Raw genomic sequence first — 21,411 nt, 5'->3', positions numbered from 1 at the left:
ATCAGGGGAGAGCGCGAACGCAGTCCCCCACTACCAGAAATTATGCAGTCGAGATTCCCACATTTGGGGAATTCGCAGGGGTCAGCACAGCCGGAGTGCAATGGCCGAGCCTCGCCCTGGGTGAACCGATTTCGATTTTTAAGAACTTGATTTTCTTTTCACAAAAAAATACAGGACATCACAAATCAGAAAGCTTTACATTAATATACATACTTAAAACAGTATATATGATCACATCTCATTACATTTTGACACGGTAACAGTTACATAGCAACAATTTTCTTTTTTTCTGGTGCAAATCACATTCTTTACTTAAACATGATAATGTTTTTCAAAGTTTCTTGAGATATTGACCTATGCTCTCTATTTCCCACAGATTTTCTGCTTCCTCCCTCCCTTCTCTCCACAGATCTCTGAGGTAATAGTTCTCTCAGGTGATGAACAGGGCCAGGCTACCTGCTGCCTTGAATGGGACCTCTATGCCTTTGAACAGCCCCATGTTCCTCACTCTCCACAGGGCGTCTTTCCCACTGTTCACCACGGCCCAGATCCTGTCAAACATGTCAGGAGGAAGTTTGACAGGAGAGATGCCATATATGACGAAAGCAGCGGTCAGGGTAAATTGGGGCGAGAGAGCCTGCAACCAATCTTCAAACTGTGCCCAGAAGGCCTTAGCAAAAAAGCAGGACCACAGGAGATGGGTCACAGTCTCCTCCTCGCCGCAGCCCACCCTAACGCAGCGAGGTATGGGGGTGAGGCCCCTACGGAACAAGAAAGTTCGTACCGGTATGAACTGGTGGACGACACTCCAGGCAAAATCTCTGTGAATGTTGCACAGAAACTTAGAGGATGTGTGTTTCCACACCTTCCTTGTTTGGGCTGATGTTAAAATGCCCACAGGGGTCTGCCTGTTGTTCTGGGGTGCAATGAAATCTTCCAGTTTTTGAACTGGACATCTCGGAGGGGAATATGGCCAATTGGGTGAGATCTTAGAAAACTTTTAACTGTCCCATAAATTGCAGGGCATGTGTCAGAGAGTGGGACGTCCAGCTTGGGTCTGACACCCCACGCTCTGAACACCTCCTTACCTACCCAGAGCCTGGAAAAATAAGTCCAGGTACGCGCTGCAGGTGCTGTTGCAAAGCCTCTCAGCACAGAGGCCAGGAAAATGCACAGCAGCTTCGTAGCAATATCTGGGACAGACTTCCCCCCTGAGGGTAGCGGCCTGTACATTATTTCCCTTCTGAGTCTTTCCTGCTTCCCACCCCATAGAAATTGAAACATCAATCTCCTCAGCACCGCCGCAACACGGTGTGGGATTGGGAAGGTAGAAGCCAGAAACTTCAAGACAGGCAAGAGCTCGGCTTTGATGACCAGCACCTTCCCTGTCATGGTGAGGTCTCGGTCCTTCCATTGCATCAGTTTTTTGTTTAAGATTGGCAATTTGTTCTGCCAATTTACTGTTCCCATCTCTTCTCCAAAATACACCCCCAGGACCTTAATTCTCTTCTCTTGCAGCCTGAGATCATGTCCTTCTTTTGGCTCCCTCCAGTTCTGATAAAAAATCTCACTCTTAGATTTGTTAATTTTTGCGGAGGAAGCCAAAGAGAAACGCTCACAACACTGCAGAGCTCTGCTAATTAAGGCATTGTCAGAGAGGAGCAGGGTGAAGTCATCCATGTATAGAGATGTCTTTACCTCTCCTCCCCCACTTCCAGGCACTGGTATCCCATTAATGGCCTGATCCTGGCGCAAGGCACAGGCTAAGGGCTCCATAGCCAAAACGAATAACAAGGGGGATAATGGGCAGCCCTGCCTCACCCCTGAACAGACTTCAAAGGGGCGTGATCTATTGCCATTAACCATTACTCTGCTGTTGCTACCTGTGTACAGCAGGTTAATCCACTTTCTCATGATGGGGCCAAACTTCATGTGCTCAAGTACCGATGTTAAGTACTGCCGGTTTAGGCGGTCAAAGGCCTTTTCTAGGTCTACACCTAAAATGCACAGAGGGAGGGAGCGATCCTCTGAGTACAGACAGACATCCCTCAACAAGGCCAGGTTGTCGCTCATCAGGCATCCTGCTATCCCACAAGTCTGTTCTTTCCCTACCAGTGAGGCCACTACATTTTGTAGGCGCAGGAAAAGGGCTTTGGACAGGATCTTAGTGTCCACGCCTAACAGGCTGAGGGGTCTCCAGTTCTTTATGTCATTCTTTGCTCCTTTCTTAAACAGGAGAGAGATAGTGCCTTCTCTTAAGGAGTCAGGCAGCAATTCTGTCTTATAGCTTTCCTCGAATAGGAGCAGTAGCGGATCCTGAAGCAGATCCCAAAAGGTGCAGTAAAATTCTTTAGGGAGCCCGTCAGCACCCGGAGTTTTCCCCTTCTGTAAGCTCTCCATAGCCTGTCTCAGCTCTTCTACTGTCAAATCCCTCTCAAGTACTTCCCTATCTTCTTCACTCAAAACGTTTGCTAGCTTTGAGGTAAAAAAAAGAATTTCTTTATCCTTTACCTCTGTAGAGCTGTACAGTCTTGAGTAGAAGGCCTCGGTGCAGGAGAGGATAGCACTCGGCTCTGTTCTCTCTCGTCCCTCCTCATCAACTACACTTTCCATGACAGACTTGGAGCCCACCACTTTCCTGAAAAAGAAGCGAGTACACTTTTCATTTTCTTCCAAGAACTGCACTCTGCTTCTTAACAGCACTCCTCGACTACTTTCTTCGGCTATGCTCCCGATGTCCTTTTTTAAAAGGGTGATATCCTCGAGCACATCGAAGCCACTGTGCAGCATCGTGTAGAGACGCTGCAGCTGCCTCTGTTTCCTGGCTAGCACTCCTCTCCGTCTGGCAGCAGCCTTCCTTCCCTCAGCCATGAAAAAGGCCTTTGTCCTCACCTTCACCTCCTCCCACCACTCTCCTACTGACCCGTACAGACACTGCAAGGACAGCCACTGTGATAGTTTCTCCTTGTAGCGGGATACTACCCCCTCGTTCTCTAGCAGCTTTGTGTTGAGTTTCCAGAGGCCTGGGCCAAAGACAGTCCCGCCCTGGAGTTCCACTCTACACCCTAAAGCCTGATGATCTGAGAAGAAGACAGGCTGAAGAGTGACCCCAACAACTTTCACTCTCTCTGAGACAAAGCAATAGTCAATTCTGGAGCTGCTATTCCTCCCTGACCATGTATCCTGCTGTTGTGGGATATATACATCTATATGTGTCTGAGAGTTTAAAGTCTTGAACTAAGTTTTGCAGGGCCAGTGAGCTGGAATCCAATTTTATCGGCGAGCTAGACTGCCTGTCTGTGTGCTCTAAGATACAATTAAAATCCCTTCCCACTATCACGTCTGTGCTACATAACAATAGGGGGGAGAGTGCCTTGAGTAGCTCCACCCTTCCTCCCACGTCAGTAGGACAATACACATTGATTAGCCGCAGGTTAACGGTCCCCCATTCCACATCCACACAAAGCAACCTGCCATCTATGACCCTCTGAATACTTTTCAATTTGAAAGCCCATCCTTTGAAAAGAATGGCCACGCCAGAGGCTCTGTTGTTATTGTCCCCTGACCAAACAGAAGGCCCTTTATCCCACCTATCTTCAAAGGTTTTATACCTCTCTTGATAGGCTAAAGCACACTCCTGCAACATCAACACATCTCCCTCTCTCTGCTGGAGGTAATCAAAGACAGACTGGCATTTAACTCTGTCATTGATACCTCTGGTGTTAAGAGATATTATGTTTAGATCCATATTACATAAGAAAGTGGAACCAGTCTTTACAAAACACATTTCTCTTCGGTCTCACCTGTTACCTTCTTCTTTTTCTTTTTCTTCTTACCAATTTCCTGCCAGCCATCCTCTGAATGAGCCTTCATCAGGGTGGCAGCAGTAAAAGCATTCACGGAGTCCATTTCAAGGAAGGGGGTAGAGGGAGGGGTGGAGGGGTTCCAGCTGTCCCCATCGCCATGCTCTCCTTCCTCCTCGCTCGGGGAGAAAACAGAGTCATTTTTCCTTTTCCTCAAGTCCAGCTCCTGGGAGCACTGAGGGGAAAGGGGTGCAGCCGATGCACCAGTCTCCTCTTCCCCCTCACCCACCAGCTGCTGCAGATCCTCCGTGATGGACTGGATGGAGGAGAGGAGGGCATCTGTAGCACTTGCAGAGTCTGAGAAAAGCAGCTCCTCTGAATCCTGGGTATCCTCGCTGGACCCGCTCCACCGGGGGGCCCCACACTGGCCCTCGTTCTGAGGAGCAGGAGTGGGGGAGGGGTCCTCGCTGTTCTCGGGGGTTTTCAAACCCTCGTGCTTGTCTGGTGCAGTCTGCGGTTGTGGGAGCGTAGTGGATTTCTCTTCCACCGGCCCCGGAGCCACAGCAGGACTGATCCTGGCTGGAGGCTGAGAGTCTTTGTCCAACAAGGGTTCTTTGTTTGACTTGTTGTTTGCTTTGGCTTTTCGGGCTGGTTTGGCTGAAACAAGCACTGCCTCATCCTTTCTCATTTTGAGTTTATTGGCGTAGGCGTGAGGGCAGTTCTTAAAAACGTGTCCTTCCGAACCACATAAATTGCACTTTGGCAGCATTGAACAGTCAGAGGCTAAATGTCCCTGTTTGCCACAGGTCTTGCAGCATTTCACAGTGCAGGACGATGCCAGGTGTCCCACAGCACCACAGCGCCGACACACCTTTGGTTGTCCCACATAAAAAACATAGCCATTGCAGGCGCCCAGCCGGATTGTAGAGGGCAGGTGCCTTAAGCCTCCATTTACATTGTCCGGTAGCAAGCGAACCTCGAATTTCCTTGCTCCTGTTTTTATACCGTCAACATCTCTAACCTCAGTTCCATGGTGGACGGTGCAGTACTGCTTAAGCCAGGTGTGAATGTCCTCCGTCTTTGCCAGTTCCGAGAACATAACAACATGCACCGTTTTCCTCTCTCTCTGTGTCAGAGGCTGCAAGTTGATCTTCTCAAGGGCAGGAACTTTCCCTTTTTTTGCCTCAAACACATCCACACATTGTTCAAACAGAGAATAGGTAGCAAAAACAACCTCAAATGCTTTCTGACCTGGGAGAGCGAAAATGAAATCCAAGTGCCGAGGTTCAAAGCCAAGTTCCTTCTGTAACACTTTTCTGCTGAACTGCATACGATCCATGAAGAGGTCATCCAAAAGCTCAAAACGTACAGCATTCTTGCGGGATCCAAAGGTTGCCATCTCAAACTGCAAAACAAACACTGCTTCCACAAAACAAGAAAACAATCCAACTACTCTAACTACAGGCTGATCAAGGTATCTCCCCTGCCAGGTAAGCCGAGAGCCGCAGGCGATGAGCCCGGAGCTGAACGGGCCCCACTGGCTCGTTTGTAAGGCCAGGTGCATTGCCAACCACGACCGGCAGGGCAGAGGCTTTGAAGGCGGCCTGGGCTCCTGCAGCTGTGCTGCCACGCACTCTGGTTTCTCTTCATCTCGTACAAATCTTTTGCCTTTTACTAAAGATTTCCATGGAGAGGAGCATGAATGAGTTCCATACAATTTTTGTGCTTCCCTGCCTTCGGGTGGGGCGCAGCTGGGCTGGTCAAAGAGAGAAAACAAAATCGCTCACAATCGCTCTTATTATGGCGACTGTGGCCGTCTGCTCTGTGAGTCCTCGGTCTCCGCCTGTCTGATTGGCGCTCTTTTCTTTGGGGGGCGGGAAGTGTCCGGCCGCAAATATGAAGCGTTACAGCAACGACATGCCATGAGACGATTGATAACGATTTCCATAGGATCCCCGCGGTTGCCTGGCAACCGTCAGCTTTGCGCAGTGGCAGTATCGTAGCCTGTGAGGTATAGCCGAGGCGCGATTATTGCTAGTTGAAAACTTTTCCCAATACCCCGCTTCCGCCTGTTTGCAATACAATCGGCGAAAACAATTTTCGACAGTCTCGTCAGAGACTGAGCAAGGTGTTTAAAGACAGATTTTGTCATGGTAACATCATGGTAGAAAGAAACAAGCTTCTTACGTCTCAACAGAAACGCTCTTTAGCTCTTTCAGCGTTATGCAGAGAACAGCGTCTGTCGAGATCACTTTTGAGTCAGCGCGAAACGCCATGTGCTGTCAGTTTGATTTCATATTGCTCGTAGGGCGCCCGGCTTTTGTCTGTCAAACGTTAGGTTGCGCTTCTTCATGCTGCATCGTCGGCATGAGTGGAGCTTTTTAATTGTCTGTACTTGTCTTACTGCGCCCCATAAGAAATCGTTTGTCCCCGTTCAAAAGAGATTGTGCGATGTCCTGCAGCGTTCGCAAAGCAAACCTTTGACAGTTTGAAAAGAGGAATTTATTCTGCTTCCTGTGCGTGCAGTAGTTACAAAGTTGAACGTCTTTACACGATCTGCTGCAGTTTTCAGTGGGCGGGCTTTGTCAGATGGCTTGGAAAAACGCACTGTGTTTCGGCTCGGGAAACATCATGAGCAGTGTCCTGCATGTTTTCTGTGTATAGCTGTCTTTTAACGCATACAGAATTCATTCGAAATCATTGATTTCTCCAATTAACAAGGGACCTCCCTTTTTGAACCTGCGAGAAGCATTCTTTCAATGTAACAGATTTACTCCGAGGAAAGGCAGCATGACATTGAGAGTAGCTCAAGCTTTCAGCACCCGTATCGGGCTGCGTGTATGCAGACACCGCTCAGAATCCCCTGTAAGATTCTCCCTCACTTCCGTTGTGCAGTGCTTTACCTCTTTCAAAAGGCTTCACTTTCCTAGTCACATTCCAAGGCTCATCGAACCCGGGCTGTTTCCTCCAGCGGTATAGTATTGCAGTGAGACAGCACGATGCCTGCAAGACTATGTCACGCTAAACGCCACAAATTGTGTTTGTCCGTTCGTGTCAGTCGTCCTGCAGCCACGGGAAGTGGGACACAAACATGCTGCAATGCTTTCAGGACGTTAGGATTTGTTTATGCAACATCCGAGAAGAGTACTTGTGGCTTGAATGTGAACTGTACGTTCCCGCCCCCTTTCCTCTGTAGTGCATGAGTTCCTCCCGGCATGCCCTTCGTCATTGTTCTGTCATCTTGTATTTAAAGGGTTGTATTTCTGCTGCTGAAAATAAGCAACGGTTTTCTCACAACGCCCTTTGTTCCCGACGGAGCCCTTGTCTGTCATGAAATTCTTCAAAACCTCAAGCTAGAAGAAGAAGAAGACGACAAATATGAAGCGTTATAGCAACAACATGCCATGAGACGATTGATAACGATTTCCATAGGATCCCCGCGGTTGCCTGGCAACCGTCAGCTTTGCGCAGTGGCAGTATCGTAGCCTGTGAGGTTTAGCCGAGGCGCGATTATTGCTAGTTGAAAACTTTTCCCAATACCCCGCTTCCGCCGGTTTGCAATACAATCGTCGAAAGCAATTTTTGACAGTCTCGTCAGTGCGTGACATAGTCTTGCAGGCATCGTGCTGTCTAACTGCAATACTATACCGCTGGAGGAAACAGCCCGGGTTCAATGAGCCTTGGAATGTGACTAGGAAAGTGAAGCCTTTTGAAAGAGGTAATGTCGACGCTTTTTTAACAGAGCACCAAAAAAGCGTCTTTTTTGAAGGCCCGGGCACTGAGCATTGTTGGTTTAGTGGTAAAATTCTCGCTTCCCACGCGGGAGGCTCTGGTTCAATTCCCAGCCAAAGCAGTGGCTTTTGCAGCGAGCTGCTCCATCACTTGCATCCCCTTGCAACTCGCAACTGAAAACCCACTGAAGCTAAGCAGGTGTGAGCCAGGTCAGTACCCGGATAAGGGTGAGCTACAGGGAAAAACAAAGTTTCCAGCTGGAAGCGGTGTTAATGGTGCCGGCGGGGGGGCGCTCACCCTGAGGTCTGTGTGGGTCCCAATGCCCCAGCATAGTGACGGAGACGCTGTGTTGTAAAAGGGCGCTGTCTCTTGGATGAGATATAAAACCGAGGTCACAGCGCTCTGTGGTCATTAAAAATGACCACCAAAACCTTTGACAAAAGCTCTTGGTAATTGATGGTCTTCAATAATGCTTCTCCTTTAGGTACATTTTAAATCAGCTGAAAAATGCTGTGAAATGGGGGGGCACTTCACGCCAGTGTAGGATTTGGGTTACAAGAACCATAAAACTGCACGAGAAAGCCCGTACACTGAATTACACGGCTTTCAATTCAAAGGAGGGCAAAAGAAATTCCCTGAGTTTGATTTTTTGCAGCACAGAGAGGATTGCTGTCGTGAGGCTGGTTAGCTCAGTTGGTTAGAGCTAATAACACCAAGGTTGTGGGTTCGAGTCCCGTACAGGCCAGGTCCTTTTCTCCTCTCTTACAAAAGCTGTTAGGTTCCTTTCCGTGGTGAGATGGGTTGTCATGCAACGCTGCTACATAGTGCCGACAGACAATTAAATGACAAAAATGAAGAGAGTTAAAGCAGCTGGAAAGATTTTCTTACAACTTTTGAGCTGACACAGTTTTGGAAAATGTTTTCTTCACGCTGCACTGTACCACATAGGCAGCCAAGAGTCACCAAAACAAAACAGAATTGACAGTCATATAATGTCCATTAACCCCGGTTTTAAACACAGCATCATGTCTGCCATCATAAGAATATGAGTCCAATATTTTAGAATATAGTCAGAATGTCTTCTAACCTTACCTGTGGTGTCTTTAATCCCTATTGCTCAATGCATGATGTACGTACTGCATACATGTGTCTTGAGAATGAGGAATGGGCCCCTGAGACATTTACCTGTTTCACAAATGATCGTATTTTACTAGAGATTCTGTTTGGGATTCAGATGTGCATTCGGACAGCAATTCCTTTCAAGAAATGATACGTTCTGGATGAGGTAAAGGTGCTGGAACACTGTATTTAGGATGTATTTGCAGTGATTGTGTCTCCTGCTTCAACACAGTGATATATAGATGTGCTCCTGTAATTTATTGGTACATGCCCAGGGCAGTAAGTTGTCTGAGGATTTATTTCCAGACGGCATAGAGCAGTGAAGCAGTGAAGTAGTGCAACACACTGGATCATTATATTATTAGAATCTATTCTACTTAAATTATTACATTATACACAACTTGAGCTCTCAGCACCGTACTGAGCCCAGGTGTTTTTCTAAAGCTGTCAGGTGCAGTTCATTTACATGAAGGAAATCTCTTACTGGGTACGATTACAATGCAGTAAGTAGCACAGACTACTTAGGGAGTAGGCTGATGTGTTTAAAAACAACCAGCGCCAGGCAGGAGTCGAACCTCCAAACTCCTAATCCATAGTCAGACACATTATCCATTGCACCACTGGCCCTCGTGTGACACTGCAGGGCTGTAACCCAGTGAGCTTAGCACTGCAACTAGTAAAATATTACCCCCGGTCCATTCTTTTCCAAAAGTGAGAAACACCTGTTTTCTACATTTTGTCTGTTTTAAAACCATATCTCTTTAAACCAAACCAAGAGTTTGTCTTTTGCACTGATATTCTGATTCATTTCGATTTCAAAGAAAAAAAAAACATTACCTTCCAAAGCATCATAAAATTGTCCCTTCCTCCAGACTCTACTTCTCTCTTGTAGTAGTACAGAGGACCTTTCCAGGTGAGAAGATCACAGAGTCCGAAATGAGCTTCCTCCATCAAGCAAAGTACCTGAACTTGACTCTGTCATCATAAAAGCGCCCCTGTAATAAAGAAATTAAATCCGAAATCAAGAGGGCAGTTGCCTACTGAAGTTCAAGAAGTCATAAATTTTAACCTAGCAACATATTAAAGGCTGCATCTATACAATTACGATTCTAGAAATGCTCACCAGATTACGTTTTAAGAAAGAACTGCGCCTCAGGTTCCGCCGAGATCTTAACTCAGATGGCAGGATTCAGAGTCTGGAGTGTGGAATGATGGCGCACGGAGGGTCCACATACTGTGGATCCCTCAGTGATCTTCGTGTTCAAACCGCCAGCGTGTGACTCCCCTATCCCCCTGACCTCATTGCTCTGCTCTCGCCTCTGTGCAGCTGAGCCCGACTCATGGTAAAGTGGAAAAAAATATGCCCTCAACGTGAGATTTACTCTGGAGTGAGGATAGTTGTTACCTTCTTATCGTTGAAACGGATGTATGTGATGTGGCGACTAGGTTCTTCTCCATTAGCAGGCTTAAGGTTAAAGAAAAAAACATTGCTGACTTCTTTTTTTTTTGCCAGCCGCGAGCGCTGATTAGCGAGGTTTGTATTTCATGTTTTGCAAGTTGCATCCATTTTAAGAAAAACAAGTCGTTCAAGACAGGAAATGAATACTTGCATTTAATAAAGTCTAGACGTATGCGGTTGTCCATAATGACCAGTTCTGTTCGAGAACACAGAACAAAAAAAGGCACCGCTGGGATTCGGACCCAGGATTTTCTGTTTACTAGACAGGCGCCTTAACCAACTAAGCCACGGCGCCCTGGGAGTGCTGTCCTTTTGCAGCCACTTGGACACACCACTCAGACACATCTGCATTCGGTGTGTGCTCCGCCTGCTCGCTGAGCAAGTTGCCACCTTTACATACAATAGCAACATCGACACCAAGAGAAAGGATGACAAATGGCTTTTATCTGGAACTTTTCATGTCCAAGGAGCTCAATGTGCTTTCTGTGTACAACAGGGCCACTGAACTCCACACTGGCCACTGAACCACAGCAGTGGCTTGCTGGCTTGACATCTCCCAAGGAAAATGTTGAAATCGCATGTGGAACAGGAAAATGACCCTCGAGTATGAGGGAAAAAAAAGAAAAAGATCAACTGGAGTGCGCCAACCCATGTCAGGACAGCCCAGTTTCCTAGACGAGGTGGCCGAGTGGTTACTGTATGCTGAGTCTAAAGACAGTTTCACCCGTTTTCTGATTGCTCGGTTCTGTACCAGTGCAGACATGTCAAACAGTGAATGGCTGTACCTCTATTGTATCCGTGCTCAATGAAGGAAATCGGTAACAAATGAATATATGTCTAGTTATACGAAAAACGAGTGGTTTATCAACTCATCTTCATTTGCAGATTTAGAGGCAGCTTCGATATTCGTTTTACAGACGGGTTTTTTTTTTTAATATGGGTCACACACATGCCACAGCAACAAAACATCTCTAGAGATGAGGCTATAGATCACCTTTCCATCCTGCAGGTTTTCCTCCCAAAGCCTACGGCACCAACGGCGACCCCTGCTGGCCGGGAGAGCAAAAGCTTACAGCACCTGGTATTCCCAGGCAGTCTCCCATCCAAGTACTAACCAGGCCCAACGCTGCTTAGCTTCCGAGATCAGATGAGATCGGGCGTGTTCAGGGTGGTGTGGCCGTAAGCGAAAGCCCCAGCGCCTGACTCGTTACTTGAAGCTGTGTGTGGCGGGGGTTCCGTGCCCCCCGAGCGGGACTGAAGGATCGTTCGTGTGCAACTCTTTGGAAAGGAGCTGCTTTCCAAATCGCATTGCGTGCCTGGATGTTGGCGAATGCGCTCCCTTGTGTTGGCTCATCCCGCACTGGAGGAGGACAAACAATCTGCACGGAGGAGCACCAGGCAAGTCTTCACCAGACAAAAACCTCCAGTGCACAGCACTCTGGAAACATTTCGGGGCTTTCGCGTGTTTATTTCAGCACGTAAAGCGCACCGGGTCAACACGTCGGCCGGGCGCGCTGTGCCTCCGCCCTCTTGTGGCCTTGCCGCGTCAGAGCAAGAGGCTCCTTCTCGCTGCCCTTCCGCTGTGTTGCAGGGCCCCGAGAGGGAACCCGGAGTGCGCACTTTGTGGGGGGCGGGGGACCGCGTTCGCGCTCTGCCCCCGGTCTCTTGCGCGAGTACTAAATCTCACGGACAGGGGGGCCTCGTCATTGATTGTTACAGGTGAGACGGGGATTAGGAGGAGACCCCGACTGATGGGTAAAGGGGAGCACTAACACCAGAGGGACACCCCCGGCGTCTCTTTTTGAGAGACGCCCTGGGGTTTCCTAATGTCCAAGGAGGGTCGGGACCTCGGTTTGACCTCTGTTTGTGCAGCAGAGTGTCGCCATCAGGAGGCTGGGGCGTAAGAGAGCCACACAGCCCGCAGGGTGAGCGCTCCCTACTGGTCCCAGTCACACCTCTTGCAGGAGCAGCAGCAACCGGAGCTTTTCCGGGGTGGAATCTCCTATCCGGGTGCCGGACATGCTCACACCTGCTGGGCTGCCCCGGGAGTGAGCCCAGTCGAGAGTCGCAGGGCCAGATCTAGTCACCGGGGAGAAACGATACAAGTGAAGGATTGCTCAGCTCTCGGCACTTGAAAAGACCGACAAATGTCTCGTTCCCGCCGGAGCTGAATGTACCCGCATGTGTGGTGTCGTCTTCTTCCCCCGCCCCGCTGTGTTTGCTGTATTGTCTCTGAAGCCGGCCCCCCCGAGACGAGACGGGCTGTTCCTGTGCCCCAATTAACACTTTACAGGTGCCATTCCCCGGCATTGTGGCCATTGTCGGTGCTCACACGCGATAAGATAAGGCGGAGGAGAGCGGGGCATGCCCAGCGGCAGACATTCAAGGAGGGGGTAGGGCGAGGTGAGGTGAGGTGCGACACGCCGGAGCCCCGACGCAGCTAATGCGGAGCACTTGTTGGACTGGCATCGAAAGGACGTGTGCGCACGGAGCGAGCCTTCCCTGCGGCGGAGCGTGGGAACTTTCTCCCCCCCTCCCGCTGCAGGAGTTGTGTGCACTGCAGCGGTGCCGAGAGAAAAGCACAGAAGGCAGCAGGCTCTGGAGAGCAGGTAAGAGACGGAGCCTTGTGGGCAGGCGAGCAGGCCCGTTTTTTGGAAATTGCTGAAAAGGTTTGTTCGGTGTGTGGCAGGCGCACGTCGCGAACTTGCGTGGCGATCTGCCGGTCTGGAGTTATGCAAATGAGGCCGAATTGCATCCACATGCTGCGAATGCGCAACGGCGACTGCAGGTGTGTAGGAAACAGCGCGCTCGTTTTCTCGTTTTGCCCACACTTTTGAGTGTTAGTGTGGCGTGTGAGTGTGTGAAAGAGTGGGCCCAGCAGGAGGCGGTGGCGTGCGGGGTGAGGAGGTGGCCTAGGCTGCGCGATTTGTGCTGTGGGTGCGGGCCGCTTGCAGGGGCCTGTTTAACTCATACTTACCTGGCAGGGGAGATACCTTGATCAAGAAGGAGGTTCACCCAGGGCGAGGCTCGGCCATTGCACTCCGGCTGTGCTGACCCCTGCGAATTCCCCAAATGTGGGAATCTCGACTGCATAATTTCTGGTAGTGGGGGACTGCGTTCGCGCTCTCCCCTGATGTGCTTGGTCCAAAATCAGATACGGGAGGGTTAGGACACCACGAGCTGCGTGGCTGCGGAAGGATCCCGGTTCGACAGGAGTGGACGCCGCTGCTGGTTCTCGCTGGCTTTTAGTTAGGGGTCCGGAGAAGCATCTCAAGCTAGTTCCACTACTCCTTCCGGACGTTCATTCCCTTTTCAAAGTCAGTCGTTTTGCTGTAGTCTGCGTTCTTTAGGCTGATTATCCAGGTTAGCCTTTATTTGGTCATGGGGGGCCTCGGTACTGTATGCTGAGTCTAAAGACAGTTTCACCCGTTTTCTGATTGCTCGGTTCTGTACCAGTGCAGACATGTCAAACAGTGAATGGCTGTACCTCTACTGTATCCATGCTCAATGAATGAAATCGGTAACAAATGAATATATGTCTAGTTATACGAAAAACGAGTGGTTTATCGACTCATCTTCATTTGCAGATTTAGAGGCAGCTTCGATATTCGTTTTACAGACGGGTTTTTTTTTTGAATATGGGTCACACACATGCCACAGCAACAAAACATCTCTAGAGATGAGGCTATAGATCACCTTTCCATCCTGCAGGTTTTCCTCCCAAAGCCTACGGCACCAACGGCGACCCCTGCTGGCCGGGAGAGCAAAAGCTTACAGCACCTGGTATTCCCAGGCAGTCTCCCATCCAAGTACTAACCAGGCCCGACGCTGCTTAGCTTCCAAGATCAGACGAGATCGGGCGTGTTCAGGGTGGTGTGGCCGTAAGCGAAAGCCCCGGCGCCTGACTCGCTACTTGAAGCTGTGTGTGGCGGGGGTTCCGTGCCCCCCGAGCGGGACTGAAGGATCGTTCGTGTGCAACTCTTTGGAAAGGAGCTGCTTTCCAAATCGCATTGCGTGCCTGGATATTGGCGAATGCGCTCCCTTGTGTTGACTCGTCCCGCACTGGAGGAGGACAAACAATCTGCACGGAGGAGCACCAGGCAAGTCTTCACCAGACAAAAACCTCCAGTGCACAGCACTCTGGAAACATTTCGGGGCTTTCGCGTGTTTATTTCAGCACGTAAAGCGCACCGGTCCAACACGTCGGCCGGGCGCGCGGCGCCTCCGCCCTCTTGTGGCCTTGTGGCATCAGAGCAAGAGGCTCCTTCTCGCTGCCCTTCCGCTGTGTTGCAGGGCCCCGAGAGGGAACCCGGAGCGCGCACTTTGTGGGGGGCGGGGGACCGCGTTCGCGCTCTGCCCCCGGTCTCTTGCGCGAGTACTAAATCTCACGGACAGGGGGGCCTTGTCATTGATTGTTACAGGTGAGACGGGGATTAGGAGGAGACCCCGACTGATGGGTAAAGGGGAGCACTAACACCAGAGGGACACCCCCGGCGTCTCTTTTTGAGAGACGCCCTGGGGTTTCCTAATGGCCAAGGAGGGTCGGGACCTCGGTTTGACGCCTCCCCCGAAGGACGGTGCCTGTTTGTGCAGCAGAGTGTCGCCATCAGGAGGCTGGGGCGTAAGAGAGCCACACAGCCCGCAGGGTGAGCGCTCCCTACTGGTCCCAGTCACACCTCTTGCAGGAGCAGCAGCAACCGGAGCTTTTCCGGGGTGGAATCTCCCATCCGGGTGCCGGCCAGGCTCACACCTGCTGGGCTGCCCCGGGGGTGAGCCCAGTCGAGAGTCGCAGGGCCAGATCTAGTCACCGGGGAGAAACGATACAAGTGAAGGATTGCTCGGCTCTCGGCACTTGAAAAGACCGACAAATGTCTCGTTCCCGCCGGAGCTGAATGTACCCGCATGTGTGGTGTCGTCTTCTTCCCCCGCCCCGCTGTGTTTGCTGTATTGTCTCTGAAGCCGGCCCCCCCGAGACGAGATGGGCTGTTCCTGTGCCCCAATTAACACTTTACAGGTGCCATTCCCCGGCATTGTGGCCATTGTCGGTGCTCACACGCGATTAGATAAGGCGGAGGAGAGCGGGGCATGCCCAGCGGCAGACATTCAAGGAGGGGGCAGTGCGAGGTGAGGTGAGGTGCGACACGCCGGAGCCCCGACGCAGCTAATGCGGAGCACTTGTTGGACTGGCATCGAAAGGACGTGTGCGCACGGAGCGAGCCTTCCCTGCGGCGGAGCGCGGGAACTTTCTCCCCCCCTCCCGCTGCAGGAGTTGTGTGCACTGCAGCGGTGCCGAGAGAAAAGCACAGAAGGCAGCAGGCTCTGGAGAGCAGGTAAGAGACGGAGCCTTGTGGGCAGGCGAGCAGGCCCGTTTTTTGGAAATTGCTGAAAAGGTTTGTTCGGTGTGTGGCAGGCGCACGTCGCGAGCTTGCGTGGCGATCTGCCGGTCTGGAGTTATGCAAATGAGGCCGAATTGCATCCCGGGACATGCTGCGAATGCGCAACGGCGACTGCAGATGTGTAGGAAACGGCGCGCTCGTTTTCTCGTTTTGCCCACACTTTTGAGTGTTAGTGTGGCGTGTGAGTGTGTGAAAGAGTGGGCCCAGCAGGAGGCGGTGGCGTGCGGGGCGAGGAGGTGGCCTAGGCTGCGCGATTTGTGCTGTGGGTGCGGGCCGCTTGCAGGGGCCTGTTTAACTCATACTTACCTGGCAGGGGAGATACCTTGATCAAGAAGGAGGTTCACCCAGGGCGAGGCTCGGCCATTGCACTCCGGCTGTGCTGACCCCTGCGAATTCCCCAAATGTGGGAATCTCGACTGCATAATTTCTGGTAGTGGGGGACTGCGTTCGCGCTCTCCCCTGATGTGCTTGGTCCAAAATCAGATACGGGAGGGTTAGGACACCACGAGCTGCGTGGCTGCGGAAGGATCCCGGTTCAACACGGTCTCACTGCAATACTATACCGCTGGAGGAAAGAGCCCGGGTTCGATAAGCCTTGGAATGTGACTAGGAAAGTGAAGCCTTTTGAAAGAGGTAAAGCACTGCACAACGGAACTGAGGGAGAATCTTACAGGGGATTCTGAGCGGTGTCTAAATAAATAAATTCTTCAGCGTCCGCGGATGGCATTTTGCAGCTGGAAGCAGATGTCGACGCTTTTTGCACAGAGCACCAAAAAAGCGTCTTTTTTGAAGGCTCAGGCACTGAGCATTGGTGGTTCAGTGGTAGAATTCTCGCCTGCCACGCGGGAGGCTCGGGTTCGATTCCTGGCCAATGCAGTGGCTTTTGCAGCGAGCGGCTCCATCACTTGCATCCCCTTGCAACTCGCAACTGAAAACCCACTGAAGCTAAGCAGGTGTGAGCCAGGTCAGTACCCGGATGAGGGTGAGCTACAGGGAAAAACAAAGCTTCCAGCTGGAAGTGGTGTTAATGGTGCCGGCGGGGGGGCGCTCACCCTGAGGTCTGTGCGGGTCCCAATGCCCCAGTATAGTGACGGAGATGCTGTGTTGTAAAAGGGCGCTGTCTTTTGGATGAGATGTAAAACCGAGGTCACAGCGCTCTGTGGTCATTCAAAATGACCACCAAAACCTTTGACAAAAGCTCTTGGTAATTGATGGTCTTCAATAATGCTTCTCCTTTAGGTACATTTTAAATCAGCTGAAAAATGCTGTGAAATGGGGGGGCACTTCAGGCCAGTGTAGGATTTGGGTTACAAGAACCATGAAACTGCACGAGAAAGCCCGTACACTGAATTACACGGCTTTCTATTCAAAGGAGGACAAAAGAAATTCCCTGAGTTCGATTTTTTACAGCACAGAGAGGAGCACTGTCATGAGGCCGGTTAGCTCAGTTGGTTAGAGCGTGGTGCTAATAACGCCAAAGTCATGGGTTCGAGCCCCGTACGGGCCAGGTCCTTTACTCCTCTCTTACCAAAGCTGTTAGGTTCCTTTCCGTGGTGAGAGGGGTTGTCATGCAACGCTCCCACATAGTGCCGACAGACAAGAGTGTTGCGGGAGAAGAGAAAAGTGTTTGAAGACTTAAGAGTGTTTTAGGTGGAGCCAAAATCAAGTGTCACAAATGCAAGTGGTTGGATTTCCAATGTTTAATATGGTAAAAATAAGCGGAAGTTATCTGCTGGTCCGGCACAGTCTGCCATGCTTTTGTCAGATACTGTAAAGTGGTGTCGAACTGGGTGTCGAACTGGAGCAAAACCGTTTGCATATGTGAGGCTCCAGTTAAACATCGAGTGTCACATTAAATGACAAAAATGAAGAGAGTTAAAGCAGCTGGAGAGGTTTTCTTACAACTTTTGAGCTGACACAGTTTTGGAAAATGTTTCCTTCACGCTGCACTGTACCACATAGGCAGCCAATAGTCTCCAAAACAAAACAGAATTGACAGTCATATAATGTCCATTAACCCCGGTTTTAAACGCAGCATCATGTCTGCCATCATAAGAATATGAGTCCAATATTTTAGAATACAGTCAGAATGACTTCTAACCTTACCTGTGGTGTCTTTAATCCCTATTGCTCAATGCATGGTGTACGTACTGCATACATGTGTCTTGAGAATGAAGAATGGGCCCCTGAGACAGTCATTTACCTGTTTCACAAATTATAATATTTTACTAGAGATTCTGTTTGGGATTCAGATGTGCATTCGGACAGCAATCCCTTTCAGGAAATGATACGTTCTGGATGAGGTCAATGGTGCTGGAACACTGTATTTAGGATGTGATTGTGTGTCCCCTGCTTCAACGCAGTGATATATAGATGTGCTCCTGTAATTTATCGGTACATGCCCAGGGCAGTAAGCAGTCTGAGGATTTATTTCTAGACGGCATAGAGCAGTGAAGCAGTGAAGTAGTGCAACACACTGGATCATTATATTATTAGAATCTATTCTACTTAAATTATTACATTATACACAACTTGAGTTCATTTTAAAAATTAAAAGGTAATGAAAGGAATGCATATACATGATGGGAGCTAAAACAGAAGTTAAGAGAGAGCAAGGACGCCTACAGGAGGAAGGTATAGGACAAGCTGCAAAGGAAAAGCTACAACCCCCGACAGCTACTCACCCACCCATCCCACACAGGTACCACTCTCCAACACCTCCGCCATTAACACCTCAGGGACTGAAAGTGCTATGTGCACCATCCCCCAGGCCAGGCTGACCAGGCCAGTGCAACACACTGGATCTTTATATTATTAGAATCTTTCGCCTTTTACTAAAGATTTCCGTGGAGAGGAGCATGAATGAGTTCCATGTAATTTTTGTGCTTCCCTGCCTTCGGGTGGTTGCAGCGGGGCTGGTCAAGGAGAGAAAACAAAACTGCTCACAATCGCTCTTATTATGGTCGCCTGCTCTGCGAGTCCTCGGTCTCCACCTGTCTGATTGGCGCTCTCTTCTTTTGGGGGCGGGAAGTGTCCGGCCGCAGGGGATCTTCGGACCTCGCTTTGCATAGCGGCTTCCCAGAGTGCGCCATTTCTGGCACAGTGTGGCCAGGTGTTTTCCAAGTTATCACACGGATTGGACAGGCCCGCAAGCCGAGAGCTGCAGGCAATGAGCCCAGAGCTGAACGGACCCCACTGGTCTCCCATCCAAGTACTAACCAGGCCTGACCCTGCTTAGCTTCCGAGATCAGGCGTGTTCAGGGTGGTGAGGCCGTAAGCAAAAGCCCCGGCGCCTGACTCGCTACTTGAAGCTGTGTGTGGCGGGGGCTCCGTGCCCCCCGAGCGGGACTGAAGGATCGTTCGTGTGCAACTCTTTGGAAAGGAGCTGCTTTCCAAATCGCATTGCGTGCCTGGATGTTGGTGAATGCGCTCCCTTGTGTTGGCTCGTCCCGCACTGGAGGAAGACAAACAATCTGCACGGAGGAGCACCAGGCAAGTCTTCAGTGCACAGCACTCTGGAAACATTTCGGGGCTGTCGCGTGTTTATTTCAGCACGTAAAGCGCACCGGTCCAACACGTCGGCCGGGCGCGCGGCGCCTCCGCCCTCTTGCTGCCCCTGCAGCTGCTTCACTTTTCCCTTTAGTTGCCATCGATTTTTTTGTAGTGCTATACATATACGATTGAGGTATCTTAGAGTTCTCCTTCAAAGACCCAGCACTCTCTTTTCTTTTCCCAGTGTTACTCATATCGGACTTTTTAAACCTAAAAAAAAATCGTTTTTTTTTTCTTTCAATTATAACTGAAGTTTAACAACTAGTGTTAAGTCCTTATTTTTCTGTAGTCAAAAAAAGCAAAAATTAACATTCAGGTCATGAAAAACTCAAAAAAACTCCCCAACCACTAAACTTTACCTCCCACCTGAGCGCCATCTTGAACGCCCCTACCACCAGAGAATGCTCACGATTTCGGAAGCTGTCTCCGGGACGTGCTGATTCCACACATCCTGAATAAATCATGATATTGTTAGTTGCTGTAGCTAGACGTTTAAATGAGTTTCATGGCCAGATGGACTGTTTCCTCCAGCGGTATAGTATTGCAGTGAGACAGCACGATGCCTGCAAGACTATGTCACGCTAAACGCCACAGATTGTGTTTGTCCGTTCGTGTCAGTCGTCCCGCAGCCACGGGAAGTGGGACACAAACATGCTGCAATGCTTTCAAGACGTTAGGATTTGTTTGTGCAACATCCAAGAAGAGTACTTGTGGCTTGAATGTGAACTGTACGTGCCCGCCCCCTTTCCTCTGTAGTGCATGAGTTCCTCCCGGCATGCCCTTCGTCATTGTTCTGTCATCTTGTATTTAAAGGGTTGTATTTCTGCTGCTGAAAATAAGCAACGGTTTTCTCACAACGCCCTTTGATCCCAACGGAGCCCTTGTCTGTCATGAAATTCTTCAAAACCTCAAGCTAGAAGAAGAAGAAGACGACAAATATGAAGCGTTATAGCAACGACATGCCATGAGACGATCGATAACGATTTCCATAGGATCCCCGCGGTTGCCTGGCAACCGTCAGCTTTGCGCAGTGGCAGTATCGTAGCCTGTGAGGTTTAGCCGAGGCGCGATTATTGCTAGTTGAAAACTTTTCCCAATACCCCGCTTCCGCCGGTTTGCATACAATCGGCGAAAGCAATTTTTGACAGTCTCGTCAGAGACTGAGCAAGGTGTTTAAAGACAGATTTGGTCACGGTGATATCATGGTAGAAAGAAACGAGCTTGTTACGTGTCAACAGAAACGCTCTTTAGCTCTTTCAGCTTTATGCAGAGAACAGCGTCTGTCGAGATTACTTTTGTGTCAGCGCGAAACGCCGTGTGCTGTCAGTATGATTTCATATTGCTCGTAGCGGCGCCTGGCTTTGGTCTGTCAAACGTTAGGTTGCGCTTCTTCATGCTGCATCGTCGGCATGAGTGGAGCATTTTAAACGTCTGTACTTACTGCGCCCCATAAGAAATCGTTTGTCCCCATTCAAAAGAGATTGTGCGATGTCCTGCAGCGTTCGCAAAGCAAACCTTTGACAGTTTGAAAAGAGGAATTTATTCTGCTTCCTGTGCGTGCAGTAGTTACAAAGTTGAACGTCTTTACACGATCTTCTGCAGTTTTCAGTGGGTGGGCTTTGTCAAATGGCTTGGAAAAACGCACTGTGTTTCGGCTCGGGAAACATCATGAGCAGTGTCCTGCATGTTTTCTGTGTATAGCTGTCTTTTAACGCATACAGAATTCATTCGAAATCATTGATTTCTCCAATTAACAAGGGTCCCTTTTTGAACCTGCCAGAAGCATTCTTTCAATGTAATAGATTTACTCCGGGGAAGGGCAGCATGACATTGAGAGTAGCTCAAGCTTTCAGCACCTTTATCTGACTGCATGTATGCAGACACTGCTCAGAATCCACTGTAAGATTCTCCTTCAATTCCGTTTTGCAGTGCTTTAGCTCTTTCAAAAGGCTTCGCTTTGCTAGTCACAATCCAAGGCTCATGACAGCATTTGAAAACATTCGCAACTACGTTGGCCGGGAATCGAACCTGGGTTAACTGCTTTGAAGGCAGCTATGCGCAACACTGGCTCGCTCCAGAGTAAATCTCACGTCGAGGGCATATTTTTTTCCATTTTACCGTGAGTCAGGCTCAGCTGCACAGAGGAGAGAGCAGAGCAATGAGGTCACGGGGACAGGGGAGTCACACGCTGGCGGTTTGAATACGCGGAAGATCACTGAGGGATCCACAGTATATGGACCCTCCGTGCGCCATCAGTCCGCACTCCGGACTCTGAATCCTGCCATCCGAGTTAAGATCTCAGCGGAACCTGAGGCGCAGTTCCTTCTTAAAACGTAATCTGGTGAGCATT

General features: G+C 49.9%; 9 non-coding genes and 1 pseudogene across 9 annotated transcripts; 7 read left to right on the top strand and 3 right to left on the bottom strand.

The window, feature by feature from the left end:
- Window positions 1-2: 2 nt before the first annotated feature.
- LOC138231383 (U1 spliceosomal RNA) lies at window positions 3-172 on the bottom strand. Its single transcript, XR_011186642.1, has one exon. It is a non-coding gene; the product is annotated as a U1 spliceosomal RNA (small nuclear RNA).
- A 5,261-nt stretch (window positions 173-5,433) lies between these two features.
- Window positions 5,434-5,550, top strand: LOC138231481 (U5 spliceosomal RNA). The gene has a single exon (XR_011186732.1). It is a non-coding gene; the product is annotated as a U5 spliceosomal RNA (small nuclear RNA).
- A 230-nt stretch (window positions 5,551-5,780) lies between these two features.
- On the top strand, window positions 5,781-5,922 carry LOC138231451 (U4 spliceosomal RNA). The gene has a single exon (XR_011186702.1). It is a non-coding gene; the product is annotated as a U4 spliceosomal RNA (small nuclear RNA).
- A 1,340-nt stretch (window positions 5,923-7,262) lies between these two features.
- Window positions 7,263-7,404, top strand: LOC138231446 (U4 spliceosomal RNA). Its single transcript, XR_011186697.1, has one exon. It is a non-coding gene; the product is annotated as a U4 spliceosomal RNA (small nuclear RNA).
- A 3,775-nt stretch (window positions 7,405-11,179) lies between these two features.
- Window positions 11,180-11,298, bottom strand: LOC138231387 (5S ribosomal RNA). Its single transcript, XR_011186643.1, has one exon. It is a non-coding gene; the product is annotated as a 5S ribosomal RNA (ribosomal RNA).
- A 1,784-nt stretch (window positions 11,299-13,082) lies between these two features.
- Window positions 13,083-13,246, top strand: LOC138231538 (U1 spliceosomal RNA). Its single transcript, XR_011186785.1, has one exon. It is a non-coding gene; the product is annotated as a U1 spliceosomal RNA (small nuclear RNA).
- Window positions 13,247-13,881: 635 nt separating this feature from the next.
- LOC138231519 (5S ribosomal RNA) lies at window positions 13,882-14,000 on the bottom strand. Its single transcript, XR_011186767.1, has one exon. It is a non-coding gene; the product is annotated as a 5S ribosomal RNA (ribosomal RNA).
- Window positions 14,001-15,807: 1,807 nt separating this feature from the next.
- Window positions 15,808-15,971, top strand: LOC138231537 (U1 spliceosomal RNA). Its single transcript, XR_011186784.1, has one exon. It is a non-coding gene; the product is annotated as a U1 spliceosomal RNA (small nuclear RNA).
- A 2,331-nt stretch (window positions 15,972-18,302) lies between these two features.
- Window positions 18,303-18,413, top strand: LOC138231517 (U5 spliceosomal RNA; annotated as a pseudogene).
- Window positions 18,414-20,080: 1,667 nt separating this feature from the next.
- Window positions 20,081-20,221, top strand: LOC138231404 (U4 spliceosomal RNA). Its single transcript, XR_011186656.1, has one exon. It is a non-coding gene; the product is annotated as a U4 spliceosomal RNA (small nuclear RNA).
- The last annotated feature ends 1,190 nt before the right edge of the window (window positions 20,222-21,411 follow it).

The sequence above is a fragment of the Lepisosteus oculatus genome, unplaced genomic scaffold (genome assembly GCF_040954835.1).
Source record: "Lepisosteus oculatus isolate fLepOcu1 unplaced genomic scaffold, fLepOcu1.hap2 HAP2_SCAFFOLD_60, whole genome shotgun sequence".
Lineage (NCBI taxonomy): Eukaryota > Metazoa > Chordata > Actinopteri > Semionotiformes > Lepisosteidae > Lepisosteus > Lepisosteus oculatus.
Note: the sequence above shows the minus strand (reverse complement) of the source record. Positions and strands in the feature narration are given on the sequence as shown.